At 42.3% G+C, this 21,576-nt stretch overlaps 1 long non-coding RNA gene across 1 annotated transcript; it reads left to right on the top strand.

Moving 5' to 3' along the window:
* The first annotated feature begins 7,742 nt into the window (after positions 1-7,742).
* LOC140582870 (uncharacterized) lies at positions 7,743-10,345 on the top strand. The gene is made up of 3 exons (XR_011985664.1): positions 7,743-8,481; positions 8,759-9,125; positions 9,422-10,345. It is a non-coding gene; the product is annotated as an uncharacterized lncRNA (long non-coding RNA).
* Positions 10,346-21,576: the final 11,231 nt, after the last annotated feature.

Genomic DNA, 21,576 nt, shown 5'->3' with positions numbered 1-21,576 from the left:
CCCACTCCCCCGATCCCCAGCAATGTCAACTTGGAAAGGGCGTGTTCTGTACGCACAACTGAGACAACCCAGGTGGGGCTCAGCTTATTGGGCGCACTGCCTGGCCCTGACTCGAACAAGAGACGGCGCAACGGCACTCGGGTGTCACCCAACCGATTGAGAGTCCAAGCTAGGGCTGTTCTCCTGAACTTTGCCCTAGACGAGGTCCTGCTCAAACTTGTAATGACCTCCCGAGATACCTGCCAACCTTGCCCTTAATGAGTCAGTGGGTGCAGCCCAGCTGGCGCGCTTTTGGGCGTCCAATTGCTGAGAACTTCCCTTTCAGTTCTGACAAACTGTAAGATCGCAAGCAGTGACAGCAGCAACTCGGACAAGCTCCACCAATTAGAGCGGATGGTAAACACCCAGTACCGGAAAAGCTTGACTGATCACACTCAGAACCCCAACCGCTGCCTGATTTGGTTGGGCAAGTAACTGATTTATTATTATTGATTTTATGTAGTTAATTCAAACCCTTGCATAAGTCCTTGTGTTGGGGAAGGGAGTAATTAAAATCATAAAATGTCAAAAGCCCAAATTAAAATGAAACAGGGAAAGGAAAAGTCAAATTAAATCAAATGAGATTCTAATTAATTTATCATAAACACAAGTTGATTGTGTAACAATTAACTAATTAGATGCCACAAAGTTACATAAAAGTAGTCCTATGGTTGACCTCTGCTCAGAGTACAATGCCTTTGGATCCAATTCAGTGTTTTCGGAGCTGACCACTAGAGGCGCAATTTAAATGGCGTAGCACTCCTATGGTTGACGCCTAGAGGCGCAATCCAAAATGGCGTTACTTCTATGGTTGACGCCTAGAGGCGCAATCCAAAATGGCGTTACTCCCTCGGTGGGAGGCGTTTGTGACCCTTTCAGTGGTGTCGGGGCAGGCCTGCGGCCTTATCCGACCCAGATGTGATTACGGTGGCGTTCGTGGACGGCACTCGTAATCGAGGCGATCGCTAGACAATGCTGGTTTGCCAATGCTAGAAAATCGACCTTTAATGCAAGCACACTATGGTCTGCGCGGTGCGCGGCTTAAGACCTCTGAACCTTACTACGACAGCAAGGCGGCGCTTGCCTTTTGGCGACGGATCCAAGCAGCGAGTGTGCTGTCGCGTCACGTCGCGAATGGTGCTTATACCACGGCGGGTTTTCTGCACCAGACTCCCGTTAAATAACACACACACCCTCCGGCTATTTGCCCGTGGTGGCGTTAAGCTTGCTCTTCTCTAAAGCAGGCACAAACGTGTGAGTAAGAGGATAGTTAGCTACGCTATCGGTCTTAACTCAGGGAGTCTTAGCACAACAGAATTCAGGTTAGAAACTCGTAACGGGAATTCCTGTTGCCTGATTTTGAGATCTCTGGCAGGATGTTAGAGACGGAGAACCTCGTCCGAATCTATCCTGGAAACAACGCACTATACCTGAGAATCTCGTCAGATATAGGATAAGCGTTTACTGCAGTTAAGAAAACGAAACCTAAAATAAAATGCTTAAATAAAACGCAAAATTTAAACAAACCATCACTAGTAAGGTACAGTAGGGAACCCGCGTAGTTCCGTTCTGATGCCTTTGACTGCGGTTCGCTCAATCGTCAACCAATGCAATCCGTTAACAGTAATGCCTATTCGACTGTTTGCTTGTAAAAAGTTTAAATTTTGTGCTCACAATAAGTTTAAATCGGTACCCGCAATTCTCCACCAATTATGTAGGAATTGAACAGCTCAAATGGGGATGGTTTCCCACCAATGTTCAGGGGAATTGATTATGAATTAATTAATTATTAATTCATACACAATTAAATAGGGAATATTAGGTTTGAGTTGTTGTTCCGATATCACAGTCTTTATATTAGTCCCACTTGGTAAAGATCTGGATGATTTAAGTCCAGAATGTGAATGGAATTCATTCGTTGGTATCACTACTCAGTCTAAGATAGCTGCCCGTCCACCGGGTTAGCTTCTTTCTGTAACCTAGCGACTCAGCTCTTGGCCAAAGAGAGAGTCTCGCGATACTTGAGGACGCGAGTGGGACTTCAAAGCTCAGTAACGGGATTCAGACCAATAAAGTGACTTATTGTAAGCACAGAGAGGGAGATTTAAAATGTGAACAGCATGCGTTTATTCTAATACTACACTAAAACAGGACAAACATTAAACATAACATAATACATACAAACACAATAACGAAATTACGGAAAATGGATTTACAGTAGGAAACAGTGATCAGCTTTGATTAAATACTGTTCTGCAACGGCAAGCCTAGGATCTAAACAGGCAACCCAGATTTCAGTGTAAATCAGCCGGTACTAGCTGCCTATGAGAGAGTTGACGGTGAGTTTACGTGATTGCAGCGGGGATCAACTTTATCTTTTGTTGAAACTCGCGGCGGAGAGGCTTCGTAGTTTCGATGGTAGATTTAATCTTCTCCGCGCGTAGTTTCTCCCGCAGTCTTGGATTGGAGGCTTTACGTTTTCTTCTCCTTTTTCGATGACGTTTTTCGATGACTTTTTTTTTTCCTCCTCCGGGTGTGAGGTTTTTATGCCCCGTGGGCTCCATGAATATTCATGACCCAGGGTCCAACTCATACCCAATGAGAATTGGTACCTGGATCCGAGGGGCCGGTTGCAGGCTCCCCGAATGTCCCCATAGATTTATGGTGGTCTTTGGCCAACTTTTGTGCTGATTTTAATTAAGTAATTTAGCTTTGGATAGGTTCAATTGTGTAATAATCCGTCCCCGGATTCACATTCGGACATAATTTAGGATGACACTGATACCAAACATGATATTCCACCTTTGATCCAAACCTTTGCTAATTTTCATTGATTAATTTATAATTCCTCTTATGAGGTGCATGCTTATTATTGCCATCAATGTGCAGAATACATGGCTAGGTGGCATATCTCACAGCTGTGACAAGTTCAGGTATATTTTACTGAAGCTGTACCCCATTGCATACAGTGTGTCCTAATTAAGGATGGCTTGGGTAACTTTCTTTACTTCAGTAAAAGAACAGTGTTGATTATACATTGCAAAATTATAAAATGTAGCAAATTGGGCTATTAAAAAGGGGTTCAGTACACAAGTTTTAACATACATTGCATAGTCTCTTTCAGACAAAAGGGAGGCAGGAAAAGAGCGCGAATCTCTGATTTACGACTGTAAGGCATAGATAAGCAACCGCATTTCTACCCCTTCCCCCCCCCTTTTGGTGAGGGGTGGGGGCCTTCCTTAGTTCTATTAACTAAATAACTATGTGCTCAAACATTTCTACCTACTTGGTTACACCACTTAAACTCATTTCCCCTATTCTCTGAGAGAGGTGTGAGCACGTGGTTGGATAACCCCAGTGTTTACCTATCTGTGCATATTAATATATATATATATATATATATGTATATAATTGTCCAAGTGGTGAAGATACAATGGGACATTCATAAGAGGAATAGAAGACAATGGTGACTGACACATACACATCCACCAAGTTTACAGTAATGATGCCAAATAATAGTGGGGATAACACACCATCAAATACACAATAGATGGCATATGATTTTAGCTTTGTCCCACTCCAGAGAGATGCAGGATCTCCCCCCCTTTCCACTATCTGGGTCCTCCGTTTGAGGGCCATAAACATTGGAATGCGGGCTTCGGCTTCCTGGAGAGGGGCCCTGGGTCAAAGAGGTACGGAGGGAGATCTTGGCATGGCCGACTCACTCCCTCAGCGGCCATAAAATACTGGCTGTGGGGCCTGCGTGATCCTACACATCAGAGGATGGGTGTATGGTGGTCATAAAGGGATGGACATGGTCAGAAACAATGGTAGGCTGTGGCATTTAAACGATGCCCAATTGGCACTAAGGGGCCTAAAGTGTGCCAAGAAAACATCCCCCACACTATTACACCACCACCACCAGCCTGCACAGTGGTAACAAGGCATGATGGATCCATGTTCTCATTCTGTTTACACCAAATTCTGATTCTACCATTTGAATGTCTCAACAGAAATCGAGACTCATCAGACCAGGCAACATTTTTCCAGTCTTCAACTGTCCAATTTTGGTGAGCTCGTGAAAATTGTAGCCTCTTTTTCCTATTTGTAGTGGAGATGAGTGGTACCCGGTGGGGTCTTCTGCTGTTGTAGCCCATCCGCCTCAAGGTTGTGCGTGTTGTGGCTTCACAAATGCTTTGCTGCATACCTCGGTTGTAACGAGTGGTTATTTCAGTCAAAGTTGCTCTTCTATCAGCTTGAATCAGTCGGCCCATTCTCCTCTGACCTCTAGCATCAACAAAGCATTTTCGCCCACAGGACTGCCGCATACTGGATGTTTTTCCCTTTGCACACCATTCTTTGTAAACCCTAGAAATGGTTGTGCGTGAAAATCCCAGTAACTGAGCAGATTGTGAAATACTCAGACCGGCCCGTCTGGCACCAACAACCATGCCACGCTCAAAATTGCTTAAATCACCTTTCTTTCCTATTCTGACATTCAGTTTGGAGTTCAGGAGATTGTCTTGACCAGGACCACACCCCTAAATGCATTGAAGCAACTGCCATGTGATTGGTTGATTAGATAATTGCATTAATGAGAAATTGAACAGGTGTTCCTAATAATCCTTTAGGTGAGTGTATATATATATATATATATATTATTTATTTATTTATTTATTTTTTCTTGCTGCTGGAAATGTTAATTTCCCTGAGGGAGTCATCCCAAACACAAATGAAGTTACTGGTGAAATTAGTATTTTACAGCAGTATATACCTAGAAAGACTGACTGGGTCAATTGACGTAATGTCATGCAAATGAATTAGATAACCAAGTCATAACAACAATAACATAATAGTCATAACACCATCACCGACAGGGCAACTTGAGAGAAGAGTCAGCTGTCAAGTCACGGTCGCTTGTAAATGCAACAAAACTGTCACTACCTGTGACACGTGCAAGCGTCCTGTTTGCGGCAAATGCTTGGCCAAAATATGCATGAGCTGTCAAACGAAAGCTAACTGAAGCTAACTTTTTTCAGATTTTTGTAGCAAGAACTTCAATGAGAAATAGCAGTGATTTTGTTTGATTTGGGTCAATGACCCAGTCAGTCTTTCTAGTGTTAAATCATAAGTCCTTGTATTTGCACATTTCAAATTCATCATAATGTTACAGATAAATTCATTGTTTTAACAAGATGAGAGATTAAACATTCTATTTTGAGTCTATTCAAAGAGAATTAACATTTGGTAACACTGTGCATACATGCATAGCTTACCTGATAGCCTGCATGTTGTCAATGAATCTCTGGATGATTCCTGAGATGTAGACAGAATCGATGTTCCTTTTCTGCAGCTGGTTATACAGCATGTCCACATGTGGCATTATTTTGTGGAAGAGGGCCAGGAAAAAACAGAAATCATTATCTTCCAGCATTGTCACATAGCTGCCAGACTCTCTCTTCGTGGGGCCGTCAAATTCAACTCTGTTCCGGATGATCTCAAATACTTCACCAGATCCGCCTTGTGTTCATACACTGTGTTAACAGCGCGGATGTTGAAGTTCCAGCGCGTTGCCGATGCACTTGGAAGTCGATGCGCCACCACCTCATCAAGCACTGCCGTTCTCTTGCTTGACTTGGAAAAAAACGAAGAAAATCCCCCAATATCAGAAAAAAAGTGACTGATCTGTGGGATGTGGGATGTTGCTTGTTGCATTACAAGGTTTAACTGGTGGGCATAACAGTGAACATAGTAAGCATTTCCATAGGTGTCCTGGACCTTACGTTGAACTCCTCCAGTGGCACCCCTCATCACTGATGCCCCATCATAGGCCTGAGCGATCAGCTTCTTTTCTTGTCCCTCGGGAAGGATGGTGCGCAGCCTTTCCAATAAGGCACCAGCAATTGCATCCGCGTTGGCAACGGAGAGCTTAATAAACTCAAAAAAACGCTCCTGGACATTATGGGTGCTGTCAATGTATCTTAGTACCAGGACTAACTGACAGTGTGTGGAAATGTCAGTAGTTTCATCAGCTTGGATGGCTAAAAAGTCAGCTGTTTTTACTTCATCCAAGATTTTTTCTCTCAGAACTGCCAGCATACAGTCCAGAAACTGATTTTGTACCGTCTTTGAGGTGCCTCTAAAAACAGTTGCATTTTCAAGGTGATCGTTCAAGTTCCGGTCAATGGATGCCATCAAGTCGACTAAACCTCTGAAAATTCCGGGGTTTTCAGAAGTATCCCTTTCATCATGTCCCCGCAATGCAAGTTCAAAAGCACCACAAAACTTAATACAGTCAATGAGTTTAGATAAAATATGACGATTCTTATCAACCTCTTCATTGTGCCTTCTTACCGCGACGCGGTGTCCTTCATCCAGCTGCGCTGCTATGCTAATTTTTCCTAGCACAGCTAGCTTGATGCAATTTTCCATATGAACTTCTGATCGTTCATGCTTTTTTATGCGTTCGGAGAGGTGCTTCAAGTCGGTTTGTCCTGACTGTGTCCACGTTGAATCACATTTTTCGCTTTTAAAAAGAATGCAGGGGAAACAGAAAAGTGCATTGGCTATTCCACAGCCTGTCAGCCACGACTTGCGCTCGAACCAACTCCTGCAAAAACTCCGGTTGTAGACCTTATTTTTCTCCTTGGTCTGCTGGTTAATGATAAGGTCAAGCTTGTCGGGTCCCAACTCCTTAACCCGGATTTTCTCCTCCATCGGCCTTCTTGTAAACGGGTATATTAATAAGGATCTCACTGAATTTGGTGGAAACTGCTCTTCGCTCGTTAAGTTCGCCATCATTACTCTGTAGAGTTGTGACGTTCGCGAACGAACCGATTCTTTTGAACGGCTCATAAACATGAACGATGGGAGCCGAGTCGCGGCTGGAGGGGAGCCGTTCTTTCTGTCGTTCTTTTTTTCCTATGCGTGTTTCACACAGATGCACACAAATTAGCTCCTCCGCGAGACAGAACAGTTACAGGGGGAGGGGCGCACCCAGCGCAGGGGTGCTACTGCCTAACAGCATGATGATAGTTGTGCACGCATCCTTCACGTGAGTACTCCAGTGGAAAAAAACCCTGCGTGCCTCTGTCATTGGGTAGGAGCGGAGCCATGACTTGTGCACGCTGCCGTCACATGCTTACTCCAGTTAAAAAAACAAACAAAAAAAAACACGTGCGAGTGCCTCTCTGTCTCAGTGCCAACGTCAGTAATAGCGGGACGTTCGAAGGAAAAAGACACACACGTGACACGTCTGAAAATGAGCCAGAGGAAAAGGAGCAGCATTTGGGTGCACTTTTCTCGCGAAGAAAACAGTAAGGCTAAATGCAGCATTTGTCAAAAAGTCATTTCATTTAAGTCTGGGTCAACAAATAATTTACACAGGCATTTGAAGACTCAACACCCAACACTGCAGGTCACAGGTTTGAGAGCAGAGCCAGACTCAGACAACAACAGTGACACTGATGTGTCCATTGCCTCCTCTGCCTCCACATCAAGTGCAACTGCAGCCACAGCAGCCTTTGACCCCACTGGGCCACCACATCGCCTGGCCAGGCACCACCAAAAAGAAAGCAGACATCCATCAGTCAATATTTACATCCTGTCTTGACCCCATTAAGACAGGAGAAGATAGATGAAGAGCTGGCAAAGATGATAGCCACTGACTTCCAGCCCTTCTCATTAGTGGAGGACACAGGATTCAAAAAATATTCACAGGCGCTCAACCCCTCCTACATTCCTCCAAGTAGGAAGGCAGTAGCCCAGAAGGTCACGGATATGTATGACAGGGAGACAGCATCTTTGAAGAGAAGGGTGTCAAAAGTACCAGCTGTCTGTTTAACCACAGACTGTTGGACTTCAAGAACGACAGCATCATATATGTCTGTAACCTGCCATTTTATCGAGGATTTCCGTGTGGCCTCCTGCCTCCTGGACTGTTTTGAATTCAGTGAGCGGCACACAGCAGACAACATTGCACAACAGCTGCTTAGTGTTGCAGCAGAGTGGGGGGTGGACAAGAAAGTAGTGTGCTGCCTAACCGATAATGCGGCAAATGTTACTAAGGCTATACAAACCATTGGATGGATGCACCTACCATGCCTGGCCCATACTATTAACCTGGTGGTAAGAGATGCCCTGCAAGCTTCAAAGCCCATCATTGATAAGGTGAAAGAGGCAGTGGAATACTTTCACAGAAGCACCGTGGGGGCACAAAAACTGAAGGAGACTCAACTACAAATGAAGATGGAGGAGCTCCGACCAAAACAGGATTGTCCTACAAGGTGGAATTCCACCTACTACATGTTGAAAAGCTTTATTGCCAGTAAAAATGCCATAATCCCCACCCTGGCCGTCACCAATGCACCTGGCCGCCACCTGTCCCAGGAGGAATGGACCACAGTGCATTGAGGAAGTCACTGTGGAACTCAGTGCAGAAAGGTACGTAGCTCAGTTGCACAGCAGTATATTTCTTTAGCATGCATGCATAGTACTTGATAGTAAATTATGAATATTTTATACCATATTAGAAATCTGTGTAATACACTGGAGTATATATCATTGTCAGTAGATTTCTGTAGCCTGCATGCCAATTTCCTGATAAAAAATTATGGATATTTAATACCACAATAGATATGTTTAATACATTGTAATATTTATCATTGTTTCAGCTTTAAAATTGTAACATTAAAGTTTTTTTTTTTTTCCTTTTCACCAGCTACTTGACAGCCTCGAAGGTCATAGTGCTGGCCAGGGGACTTCAAAGAGCCACCGCTGATTTCCGGCGAAACACTACAACAGCGGCAGCGCAAGGTGTGATCGACAGTCTGTGTGCGAGTATGTCATCGCGATTCCACAGGATTCATGCCAACCACATACTAGCAGATACTGCTGCACTTGACCCGCGTTTTAAGAGGATGGCCTTCCCTGATGGCAGAACAGCAGATGAGACGTTTCAAAGGCTGTCAACTGCAGCAGCAAGAATTAGCAGTGGCACACCCATCCAACAGCAACCAGCTGTGGAAGGACTGGAAGGAGCAGGCAGTGGTGCTGGATCAATAGTTTGGAGCTATTTCCATGAGGAAGTAAGGGTGGCAACAATAATTCACATTTTTTTCTCTAAAAATCTCTAGAATGAAATCAGTCTGATATCTCAGTCTAAAACTTCCACTAGCTGTAAATCACTGCATTTAATCTGTACATACTGCACATACTGTACATATGCAAATCTACTATTGTCACTTCTAATTAAATGCTAAACTGCATTTCATTACTCTGTTCTCTTACACTGTGTAATGGCAAAAGTTGAATCTAATTTAATCTAATCTAATCACATAAAAATGGTATCTCCCATTGTTATATCTCCCACCCCTATGAGCAGGTAGCTGGAACAGTGGAAGCCAGGAATCCCACCGCCGATGCTGTCATGGAGGTGCGAGCCTACCTGGAGGAGCCTCTTCTTCCAACACATGAGGATCCCCTCAAGTGGTGGGAGAGTCGAGCCCCTGTTTACCCCAGGCTTAGCAAGCTGATGGCCAAGAAGCTTTGTGTTGTGGCGACATCAGTTCCCTCTGAGAGAATCCCTCTGAGAGTTGCCTTAGGCCCAAAAAGGTCAGAGCTCTTGTCTTCCTTAATGCAAATTTGCCCAAGGACAAGAAAGAGAGGCAGAAAAAGCCATAAAGTAAGGAACTGCTTTGTATTTATTTACATTGCATTTTGTGTGCATTTAAAACTTGAAGGGGCTGATCTCTTATTTGCAAAGTTTACAGTAGTTATAGTAGTAATAGTGGACTGTATGTAGACATTTCCATTTTATTTATTCTAATTTTATCTACAGTATATGTCTAAAACTTTAAATATTTTTTGTTTTCTATCAAAATGTTCTTGTGTGATAACAATGTTCTTGTGTGGAAGTGTTTGTAGTAAAAGCTGTTTTGCACAGAAATTCATTGCAGCCGGCTTTGTTTTTGATGTTTATTTGTGAGTAGGTATTGTATGAATAACATAAGTCAACGTAGCTTTACACATACACACACTTTGTACTAAAGGTAAATCCAAAATAGTGATGTCACTGTCTAAGCAGAGGGATGTTGTGCAACCCTATGGAATATAGTCCACACATGACAAATGAGGTAATAATCAATATTTCAGAATAATTCAAACTCAGATATTGGTGTGTGATATCTGAGTTTTAATTATTTGACTACAAATCTCACCTCATCATTCCTCCCAGTGATTATTTCCAGGATAAACTGAGATGCCCCAAAGCTGGCTTCTTAAAACTGACTAAATATTTAAAAAGAGCCAAAAGAGCCGTTCTTTTGAATGGCTCTTTGAAAGGAACGGATCGCCAAGATCCGGATCCCCTCACAGAGCCATAAATCCCATCACTATTACTCTGATTGACCGCGCCTCAAAAGAAAAAAGAAACTTAAATCTCGCGGTATTTTCTGCTGCTTGGGGCAGAATTTTCAGCGCCCCAAGACCATAAAATTCTGAGAGACTGATTGGCCGCATATTTATTAATTTACCCTAGCAACAGTACATGACGGGCTATTTGGCTGCACTCAGGGGCGCTTTTTCTCAGCGCCCCATGACAGAAACTCACTGGTGAATGAATGTCACTAGGTGGGAAATGTTGTATATGTTATTCATATCGCATGTAGGCACATACTGGTGGGTAAACCGAATTTAAAAACTTAATTTGTAAAAATATATTTTACATTTTTAGCCCCTCTTATCAGGGAGGGTGGTGCCCCAGCGCCCCCTATGGGCCGGCCGCCACTGCTTGAAACCATGCTATTGTCTTCGGCTCGTCTTTGATTTGAAAATAGCTTGAGCAGCGTTGCCGGCAAAATTCAAAAACTTCTTTAGACAAATGAGATGTCAATCAGCATCAGGATCTGCCAGCAGCAAATAAAACTTTGGGGTGGCACCCGGGGTGGCCAATCGGATGTCAGGGGTGTCCAGTGCCACCACGGACACCCCTCTGGTTCTGCCACTGGTAAAAAGTTAATGTAAATCACCTATTACCCACTGTAATCCTTTCTATACCCACCCCTGTAGACTTCACAGAGCATCACTGCCAACAAAATAAGAGGGTTACAGTTAAAGAGGGTAAAAAATTCATGTAAAACTTGCCAATCCAGGTTTTCAGCACCATGGACAGCAACCTAATGTTGTTTAAAAGGCCATTATTATGCTCATATTCACTGTTATTAATTCAATTTTTAGGGTCTACAGGAATATATTTACATGCTTCAATGTTCTAAAAGCACATATTTTCTTCTCATAATGTACATCTCTATTCACCCTCTGCCTGAAATGCTCCATTAGGGCTTTTAATCCCGCCTGGGTGATGAGCCTGCTGTGCCCTGATTGTTCAGCGTACCCTACATACCCCTACAGATAGATCCTTGCAGGTAGGCAGCCAATTAGGATTGTGTTACGAGGTGGATGTGTTGGCGCCCACTCCTGGGTTATTCCCTGCCCTGTGATAGGCTGGCGACCATAACACCTGAACTGTTGACGGTAGTTTGGCTTGACGCCAAAACCCCTGGAAACCCTCGTGTCTGTGCTTCCTTCCAGGTCTCACTTTTAGCCAGGCTGCCATAGTTACTTTAGTACTGCCGGAGGTTAGGTTAGGTGTAGGGCAATAACTCTTCTCCATCTTCTCTTTTCCAAGCTGATCCCGAGCCGACACTACACCACTTGAACCCTCACCTGGACTCCTTGGAGATAACTACATGAAACCAACTGGGACTTTAAAACTTTCTTGATTTAATTAGTGACTGGGCCGATACCTGGCAGATGAAATTTAACATAGACAAATGTAAGGTACTCCATATAGGGAGCAGAAATATAAAGTACAGGTATTTTATGGGACCTACTGAAATAAAGGTAGCTGATATATGAGAAAGACCTTGGTGTGTATGTTGATGCTTCCATGTCTCATTCTCGCCAGTGCGGGGAAGCAATAAAAAAGGCCAATAGGATGTTGGGGTATATCTCCAGGTGTGTGGAGTTTAAGTCAAGGGAGGTAATGCTAAGATTATACAATTCCTTGGTGAGACCTCACGTAGAATATTGTGTGCAGGTTTGGTCGCCATATTTTAAAAAGGACATTGCGGCCTTAGAAAAGGTGCAACGTAGGGCCACAAGAATGATTCCTGGTCTTAGAGTAATGTCACACAAGGAAAGGTTAGTTGAGCTAAATCTGTTCAGCCTCAAGCAAAGGAGACTGAGGGGGGACATGATCCAGGTCTATAAGATTCTAACAGGTTTGGATGCTGTTCAACCGAATAGTTACTTCAGCATTAGTTCAAATACAAGAACTCGTGGTCATAGGTGGAAATTAGCGGGAGAACATTTCAAATTGGATTTAAGGAAGCACTTCTTTACACAGCGTGTAGTCAGAGTATGGAATAGTCTTCCTGTTAATGTAGTGCAAGCTGAATCCTTGGGTTCCTTTAAATCAGAGCTAGATAAGATTTTAACAACTCTGAGCTATTAGTTAAGTTCTCCCCAAGCGAGCTCGATGGGCCGAATGGCCTCCTCTCGTTTGTATAGTTCTTATGTTTTTATATGGAATCAAATTATTGTCAATGTTAATGCAGTTTCAGAATCAGAATAACTTTATTGTCATTGTAACAAGTACAACGTAATTAGGTGCAACCCCCATGTCGGACATAAAGAATTTATATAAATAACAACATGTCAGTGTAGACAACATTCACTCTACATGGGACAATATTGCACGAGTCCTTATTGCACATGAGGTAGAATTGAGGTTAAGAAAAAAAATAAAAAATAATTAACTGATATTCAATGCCCTGATGGCAACAGGGTAGAAGCTGCTGTATAGTCCATTTGTCCTAGCTTTAATGCTCCTATATCTTTTGCCTGATGCTAGCAGTTGGAACAGATCATGAGCAGGGTGTGAGGGGTCTTTTAAAATGTTTTTCGCTCTGCTGAGGAAGCGTGAGTTGTGCAGTTCTTCTAGAGTGGGTAAATGACAGCCGATGATCTGCTGGGCGGTTCCTACGATCCTCTGTAATGTTTTTCTCTGTGCTAGTGTACAGCTGGAAAACCACGCGCAGAGGCAGTAGCACAGGATGCTCTCAATGGAACAGCGATAGAAGGACACCAGCAGTTTTTGAGAGATGTTGTTTTTCCTGAGGACTCTCAGTTCTGTTGAGTTTGCGCCCCAGGACAGGTCGTCAGTGATACGAACACCCAGGAAGCGGAAGTCCAACACCCTCTCCACACAGTCCCCACTGATGTAAAGTGGTTTGGTGTCTGTTTTCTTTTTCCTGAAATCCACAACAATTTCCTTGATCTTTGCTATGTTCAGGAGCAGGTTGTTGTCAGTGCACCACGATGTCAGCCGCGCCACTTCGTGCCTGTAAGCAGACTCCTCTCCCCCAGAGATGAGCCCCACCACAGTGGTGTCATCTGCAAATTTGACAAAGGTGTTGCTGTTGTGGGCGGGAGCACAGTCGTGTGTGTACAACGTGAAGAGCAGGGGGCTCAGCACGCAGCCCTGGGGGGAGCCAGTGCTGACAGTGATTGCTGAGGAGATATGGGGGCCCACCCTAACCCTTTGTTTACGGTCTGTCAGGAAGTCCTTAATCCACAGACAGGTGGAGAAGGGGAGTCCCAGGTGTGACAGTTTGCACACCAGTCTGTGGGGGAGGATGGTGTTAAAAGCAGAGCTAAAGTCAATAAAGAGGAGACGTGCGTAGTTCCCCTGATGCTCCAGATGGGACAGGGTAGCATGAAGAGCAACAGCTACCGCATCCTCCGTAGACCTATTTGCTCTGTAGGCATCAAAGGTGGGAGGGATAAAGGACATGATATGACTCCGGACCAGTCTTTCAAAGCACTTCATCAGGACTGGGGTGAGCGCTACTGGCCGGTAGTCATTCAGGCAGGTTACGGATGATTTTTTTGGTAAGGGGACTATGGTTGAGGATTTCAGACAGGGTGGACAAGTCATTAGACTCGCCTTTCATGCTCCCCGGTCGCCCAGAGGAGGATGGGGTCCCCTTCCCAGTCTAGGTTCTTCTCAAGGTTTCTTCCTGCTAGAGGGAGTTTTTCCTTGCCACTGTCGCCTCAGGCTTGCTTGCTGGGGTTCTGGCCGGTTAAACGTAAAGTGCTTTGTGACAATGACTGTTGTTAAAAGCACTATATAAATAAAATTGAATTGAACTCAACTGCAATAACTCCTAATGACTCTGAAACAAATTAGTCCAGCAAGCATTAAACTCATTGGGCCGGTTTACCAGACAGAGACTAAGCCTAGTCCTAGAATAAAAAGGTCTTTTAATCCAGAATAACTGAAGTATGCTTTCTCAGTCAAGGATTGAAACAGTTTTGGACTTAGCCTAGTCCTGAACTAATTGAGCCAATTTCCTGATGGAAGATTAGAGTGACTGCAGGAGTAAATGATGCCTTAAATTAAGCCTCCAAGGAGGCAGGTTTAACTTCAGATTAATGCTGCTTGTCAGAAAAAACACATGGATTATTTAACCTATGTCAGTTAAGATCAACGAGTACCACTGTCATGACGGCTGACGGCGCGGCTGCAATTAATTAGCACCACGCCTACCCAACTACTTAAACTTATTGTTGGTCATGCCACTTCCGAGCGATTCTCACCCTTGTCTTTGTTACAGCTCCGCTCCGCCCGACTCTCCCCACTCCCTCTGAGTGTTCTGTCCTGACAACCACCAGATAGACAAGTTCTTGCTGACAGAAATGACCCATTGCAACATTTTCATGAATGTAATTTTCAAAATCATTTTTGAAGGCATAAAGAAAATGCAATGGAGATCATTTCTCTTTTGGAGGCCAGGCTTCCATCTATGATCCAAAGAGGAAAATCTGTTCCGGCTTGTGTCCAGGTACTTATAACTTTAAGGTTTTTAGCGTGTGGCACTTTTCACCAAGAGACTGGGTACTGGTGTAGTGTCATTCACAGTATACAGGGCAATATGTGAATTAAGAGCACATTACATAATCTTCTCTGACCCTACAGCTCAGACTAAGTACAAGACACAGGCGGAACTCATCTTCCCATAAAATATACCTCTACCTCTAAATGCTGAGGAATATAGGAACCGCAAAAACTTTTTTTCCATAATTGTGCAAGGTGTACGCACATCAAAGTTACAGTTTTCAAACATCCTTGAACATTGGAAAGATGCAACTCATGATTTGTGAATTTCCATTAAATCATTTCTGTATACTCAGCTTGAAAGAGGAGAGCATAATGGAATATTGCTTGATGACAGTGCGTATGCTCAGAAGAATTTTGTGTTTACATCATGCTCTCACCCAACAGCTGAGTGATGTCACTACAACCAGGCTCATGCACACTAGCAGTCTAGTAGAGCACGTTTGGTGTTTGGAAGAGTCAATGTCAGTGCCTCGGGAAAGCACTTTGGTTCAAATTAAGAAGCTGTTGCACTGTCATCACTGCAACAGCTGTCCTTCACAAATGTCTGAAATGCATGGATGCCCAGATCCTCCAAGAGAAGAGGACAACAATGCAGATGTTCCACCATTTACAACAGACTATAGAGATGGACTTGCATACAGAGATGCTTTTGCATTGTGCCACATTGTTGACTTTATTTACATTTTCATCGTTCTACTCGGATCAGATAAATTTTCTTATTCAATGAGCAAATACAATTTAAAAGCAGAAGTGTACATTTTATCTGGTATGATACAGAAACAGCCATAACATCCAACATGAGTTAAGATGACAATATTTATTTATTTTGTTTCTGGTACTGATGAGACATCTGAGACGGTTGCATCTTTCTCTCCATCAGCATTTCCAATTGTAACTGAAGAATCTTCATTTTAATATCATGCTCTTCCTGCAGATACTTTAGCTTTTGCTCATAAAATTCAATTGCCAGCCTTTCCTGGAGAGAGAGTCTTTGGTGAGCAGTACTGGCTGACACTGCCACCCTTGCTCCTGCAGATGTGAGCGGTGAATCAACTTGCAGGTCTTGAGTACTGTCCACATCATTTTGTCCTTGAAACAAGAAAAGTCCATATGTATGGTCAAATAAATGCAGATTGCATGAAGAGATATTTCATGTCAGATGACACAGAAGTAAATGAAAGTTTTAAAGTAGAGAAAGAAAAGGCAAAGTGAAATGTTCTCACATACTTGAGGTAGATGTGTGTGACACCTCATCTGAACCCTCCGGATGGTCCAACATTGGCTGGCTCTCCGTTATTCCAGGCGGTGAATCATCCAACTGATCGGGTTCTTCATTTGCCTATAAATTGCATTTAAAGACAACCTCAGTTCAGCTAATTCAGACTAGTATAGGTGATTTTAAATTGATCCTGTCTACTACAAGTCATAGTGCAGTAATCAGTAATTAATCATTTTTAAAACCATGATTAACTATTCCAGATTTAAGGGCAACCCCTGACTTAATTTAAACCCTGTCTGGGAAACTGCCCCCTTAAGATTAAACTCAGTACCTTGATGCTGGTCTCTGGGACCTCAACGAGGACAGAACTCTCACGTCTGTTACCCACAGCTTCAGTGGCGTCTCCCTCACTGTCTGCCTCAGGTCCCACACCTGAAAACAATACTGCATGGTGAGTACAGGCATTTGTTCCACTTTTTTTTACCTCCTTCCTCAGCTTAGCCCATGGGCACAGGCTAGTCACTCAGTGGAAAGGTGTGTGATCTACAGGTGATGCAGTAGGCCTACCTGTCTCAGTCTCTGCAGCTGGGCTGCAGAAATCATCGTGAGCAGGAGGGCTGCATGCTTCCAGGCACTGATGCAGAGTGTGGTCCAATGAGAGAAAATTCTGGACAATACTTCTCACAAAGTACTGCCCAGCAAACTTCCACTCAGACCCTGCTTTCACGATGGCATTTGGTGCGTCATATTTGACAAAGCACCTTTTTCTGCCCTTTGTTATGGTGAACTCGATACACCGTGTAACGCCCCCCTGCTCATAAAAGACCTCCACACGGTAGACTACTCTCTTAACCTTGCACATTTTGGTGACTAAAAGAAGTTTGCAGTTAATGCGTGTTGCAGAAAATGTCAAACTGAGATGATCGTCCAACAACGATCAAATTTGTACTCTGGGTTCTAGAACTTACACACGTAAGCAACTGTTTATGCACGTAAACAACTGCTTATGCACGTAAACTACTCTTCCAAGATCTCCACTGGAGCTGAATGGAAGAACGTCACTTTGTAGACGAAATGTATTTCGTGAGTGAAAGAAATGCATTTTGTTTACGTGGTGGGTGCGCGCCTGTGTAGTACCTTTCAATGACCAGAAGGTGGAGCGCCGGCTTTGATTTTGCAGTCCCGTGTGACTACGTTTAACTGTAATTTCAATGTAATTTAAATTTAATAAAATGTGATTAAAATTTAATAGAAATAGCTTCTGGGCTCATACTTTCACGTTTGCATGTACTCATTGGTGTCACTGTTTTTTATTACATTTTGAATATTTTTGAGCCTAGCCAATGAAAAATCGCGCCGCCTATTCCCTACTGTTGTCGGCTATATTACCCAGCCGCTGAATACCACTCTCCCCGCCGGGAGACACATAGCCTGCGTGTAGAATACAAGGTTAAAATTCCAATGGATTAATACCAGGAGTCACAGATGGTCTGCAGATCCTCGTAAAATCGCTGCAGCAAATGCGTTTTATGAACGAAATGACTTGTTGTTGGAAGCAGATACATTCAGCCTTCTGTCCGCGAAATGCAAGGTGCTGATATATCAGATTTGACGTTTTATCTGAATGTCAGAGACTGTTTTAGTTCTGAAGTGTGTTCGGACTGAATGAACATTTGAACCAGACTGTAGCGGTCGCGCAGAGTTTGTTTACAGAGTTTGTAAGAGTTAACGTGAGTAATCTTGACGGAGCTTTGTAATTTAAATGCAAAAAAAAATGTAATTGTAATCCGTTACAGTTACTAAAGAAAAAAGTGTAATTAAATTAGTTACTTATGGAAATATTCATGATTACAATTTTAGTTACATCATAAGATTGTATGCTAAACCTTGCTAATATCTTTAATAAGTGTTTTTATTGCTTTTCATGTTTTTTTTTATATAAAACATCCTCTTTTGCTATTTCCACAGACGAACGTTTGAAACTATTCGATGCTTGATTGGTTATCCTGTCACGCATGGTTCGAATTACGGGGGGTACTGGGGGGTACGTACCCCCGATCAAGATCCAGACCCCCCCCAAAGAGACAAAAATAGCAGTTTGGGGGGGGTCTTAACGTTTTTCTTTTGTTGTAAAAAAAAAAAAAAAGAAAAAGCTAACCTCACCTCTATGTAAAACAATTTCAGACACCCCTAATGTGGACCGTACCATTTAAATCACCTCGGCGCTAGAAGCAGCCAGTCGGTTGCGTCATTCATTCTCATTGAGTGACATGTTCGTTGTGTTCGTCTGTCATGGTACTGTTTGTCGTGCATTGGTCAAAGTAAGTAGTCAGCAGAAGTCTAGCCTGCTGAAAATGCGTTATTTTACAACCTTCATTTATTCGTTTAAGTGTTTCATCTATTAATGCAAGCTGACGTCTTTATAAGTTGAATTACGTACCATTGTCCTTCTGAGGCCGGTATAGTCAACGTTCGTCACTTTAACTAGCAAGATAAGCTAAGTTCTCTATTTAAACCAGGCTTATTTGGTGAGGTAAAATCGATCATGGTTATTTTCCAAGGATATTAACTCTCTATGTTTTCATTCTCATTTTATCATGAATAAATTGTGCCTTTCTGAAATTAATACGCCATTTAGCCTGTGTGGTTTATTACTATTAGGCTAATGTTAATGCATAAGAATGTCTAACGTTATGCTCTGAAAAAACATTACTATAAGTGAAACTTTTTTTTTCTCAAACAATTTTTATTTTTAAACTTTGTCATAAAGATTAATACAACGTTCGAGTTTTCTATTATAACCCGATATAAAATAAACTATGTAACTATAGGATACTTGTCTATATACTCTCAATGTCCATCAGTTCCACAAAAGAGTCACCATTCAGACTCTGCAAGTAGTCACAGAACACCTTCCAGATGGACCAGAACACACGAAGTCTGTTCTTCAAAAAGTAGGTAATCTTTTCTAAAGCAAGAAATGAAGTCATCCCCTTTATCCATTGAGGCATGTCAGGACATTCTTCTTTTTTCCAAGAGCATGCAATTACACGTTTGGCTTCCAGCAGACAAAGAATCAGCAGCAATCTTCCATGTTTGGTAATTTTAAAATTCAAAGGACAAATATGTAATATACACAGCTTAGGATCAATAGGAATTACTTTACCGGTGATTTTACTTACGATGTTCAATATTTTAACCCAAAAACAATTAACTTTAGTGCATTCCCACATACAATGAAATAAAGTTCCCTTCTCATGCTTACATTTATAGCATTCATCAGGAATATTCCGGTTGAAATGGTGTAACTTGACTGGAGTGATATATTGTCTACTATCCATTTATACTGAAGCAGTCTCAGATGAGTGTTCATTGTCTGGGTTTGGGCTTTTAAACATACGATTTGCCACTCTTTCTCGGTTATATTAACCTGCAGGTCAGATCGCCATGCTTGAAGTCTGTCATTAAATGATTCTTTAGAATTTGCTACAAATTGTTTATATAATAGAGATATTTGACCTCTACCTTTCAAACATTTAAGTGTAATATTTTCCAAAGTAGAAAGAGGAGGCTCAACCAGGCTTTGGCCTTGCCTTGATTGAATGAAGCTACGTAATTGCAAATATTTGAAAAAGTGTTTTTGCGGAATTCTAAACCTTGTCCTAATTCCTTCAAAGGACATGAATTTTCCTTCATTATAGAGATCAGACACCTTGCTAATACTTTGAGTCGACCAGATTTTAAAACCTGGATCTACCCTACCAGGATGGAAATTTTCATTACCAAAAGTGAAAAGCATGAAAGTCGTGTTAATTCACCTAAATGAGTAAGTGCCTCAAACCAAACCCTTATAGTACTTCTGGTATATGGATTTTTTGTGCACTTAATCAACTTTTTAACATTTGCTGAATAAAGATATAAATTCAAAGGAATTGAAATAGAATGAGCCTCTATAGATTCCCAGGTTGGAGGGTAATCCTTCTCAAAGTAAAACATTGCTGCTCTAATTTGAGCAAAATTTCATTAGGACAAAAAAAGCGGAATGTCGAGGAAGTGGGATGGATTGGAAGAGGTATAACAATTTAGGCAGAATTGACATTTATAATATATTAACACGGCCAATCAGAGAGATGGGGAGTTTTGTCCACCTGTTCAGCAGACCAATTATTGAATCTGATACAGGCTTATAATTAGCTGATACAATTTCATTAACAGTTGGTGTAATTTCAATCCCAAGATAAATGAAACCGTCTTGTGAAATTCTAAAGGGTGTCTGAACTGGGGGGGGAAGCCTTTCCGCTTTATGAAGGAACATCAACACAGATTTAGAATTATTAATTTTATAGCCTGAGAATTCTCCAAATGTTTCAATCAAATTTAGCAATGCTGGGATAGATTGTTTTAAATTGGAAAGGAATATAACAATATCATCTGCATATAGTGAGATACGATGTTCTGAAGGGCCAATTGTAATACCTGAAATGTGTATATGTTACGGATTGCCATAGCCAGTGGCTCCGTCGCTAGGGTAAAAAGTAAGGGAGAGAGCGGGCAGCCCTGGCGTGTTCCCCTGTGGAGTCTGAAAGGGGCAGATATTATTCCATTTGTTATTATCTCAGCTGAAGGGTTAGTATACAGGATCCGTACCCATTTCAAAAACCCATCCCCAAACCCCATTCTTTCCATAGTTTTAAACAGGTACTGCACTCAATCCTATCAAACACTTTTTCAGCGTCTAATGACAGAAATGCATTATCACAAGTATTCGATTTCTCATGTAATATATTTAATACTCTACGAATATTATGCAATCCTTACCTCCCCCAAACAAAACCATTTTGATCCATGTTAACAAGCCTAGGCAAATGTATTTCTAATCTTTTTGCTAGCACCTTGCAAAGAATCTTTAATTCATTATTCAGAAGGGAGATGGGTCTATATGAACCACAAGCAGTTGGTGGCTTGCCGGGTTTTAACAGCAGAGTTATTATCGCCATATTCAAAGAGGGAGACAAAGCCCCATTTTCCAAGGATTCCAGGAACATGTCTAAAAGGGGGCCAATTAATTTATGATGGAAAATTTTATATAACTCTATTGGTATGTCATCAGGCCCTGGGGTCTTCCCTTCTTTCATACTGGTAATGGCCTGATCCGATCCGATGTTACCTCACTCTCCTTTATCTGAATGGAATTTATGGCTCTTTCAGTTTGTAACTGCTTAATACGCCAAGCCAGTAACTTGCCCGCTCTCTCCCCCCCTTCATAATAAGTCTGTTTGAGTCTTAGCAAGCTTTTCTTTACGCGTTCCAATGAAAGTTTGTTATATTTCATCTTCAATTTGTGCAGCTCCAGAAG

This window comes from Paramormyrops kingsleyae, chromosome 25, assembly GCF_048594095.1.
Source record: "Paramormyrops kingsleyae isolate MSU_618 chromosome 25, PKINGS_0.4, whole genome shotgun sequence".
NCBI lineage: Eukaryota > Metazoa > Chordata > Actinopteri > Osteoglossiformes > Mormyridae > Paramormyrops > Paramormyrops kingsleyae.
Note: the sequence above shows the minus strand (reverse complement) of the source record. Positions and strands in the feature narration are given on the sequence as shown.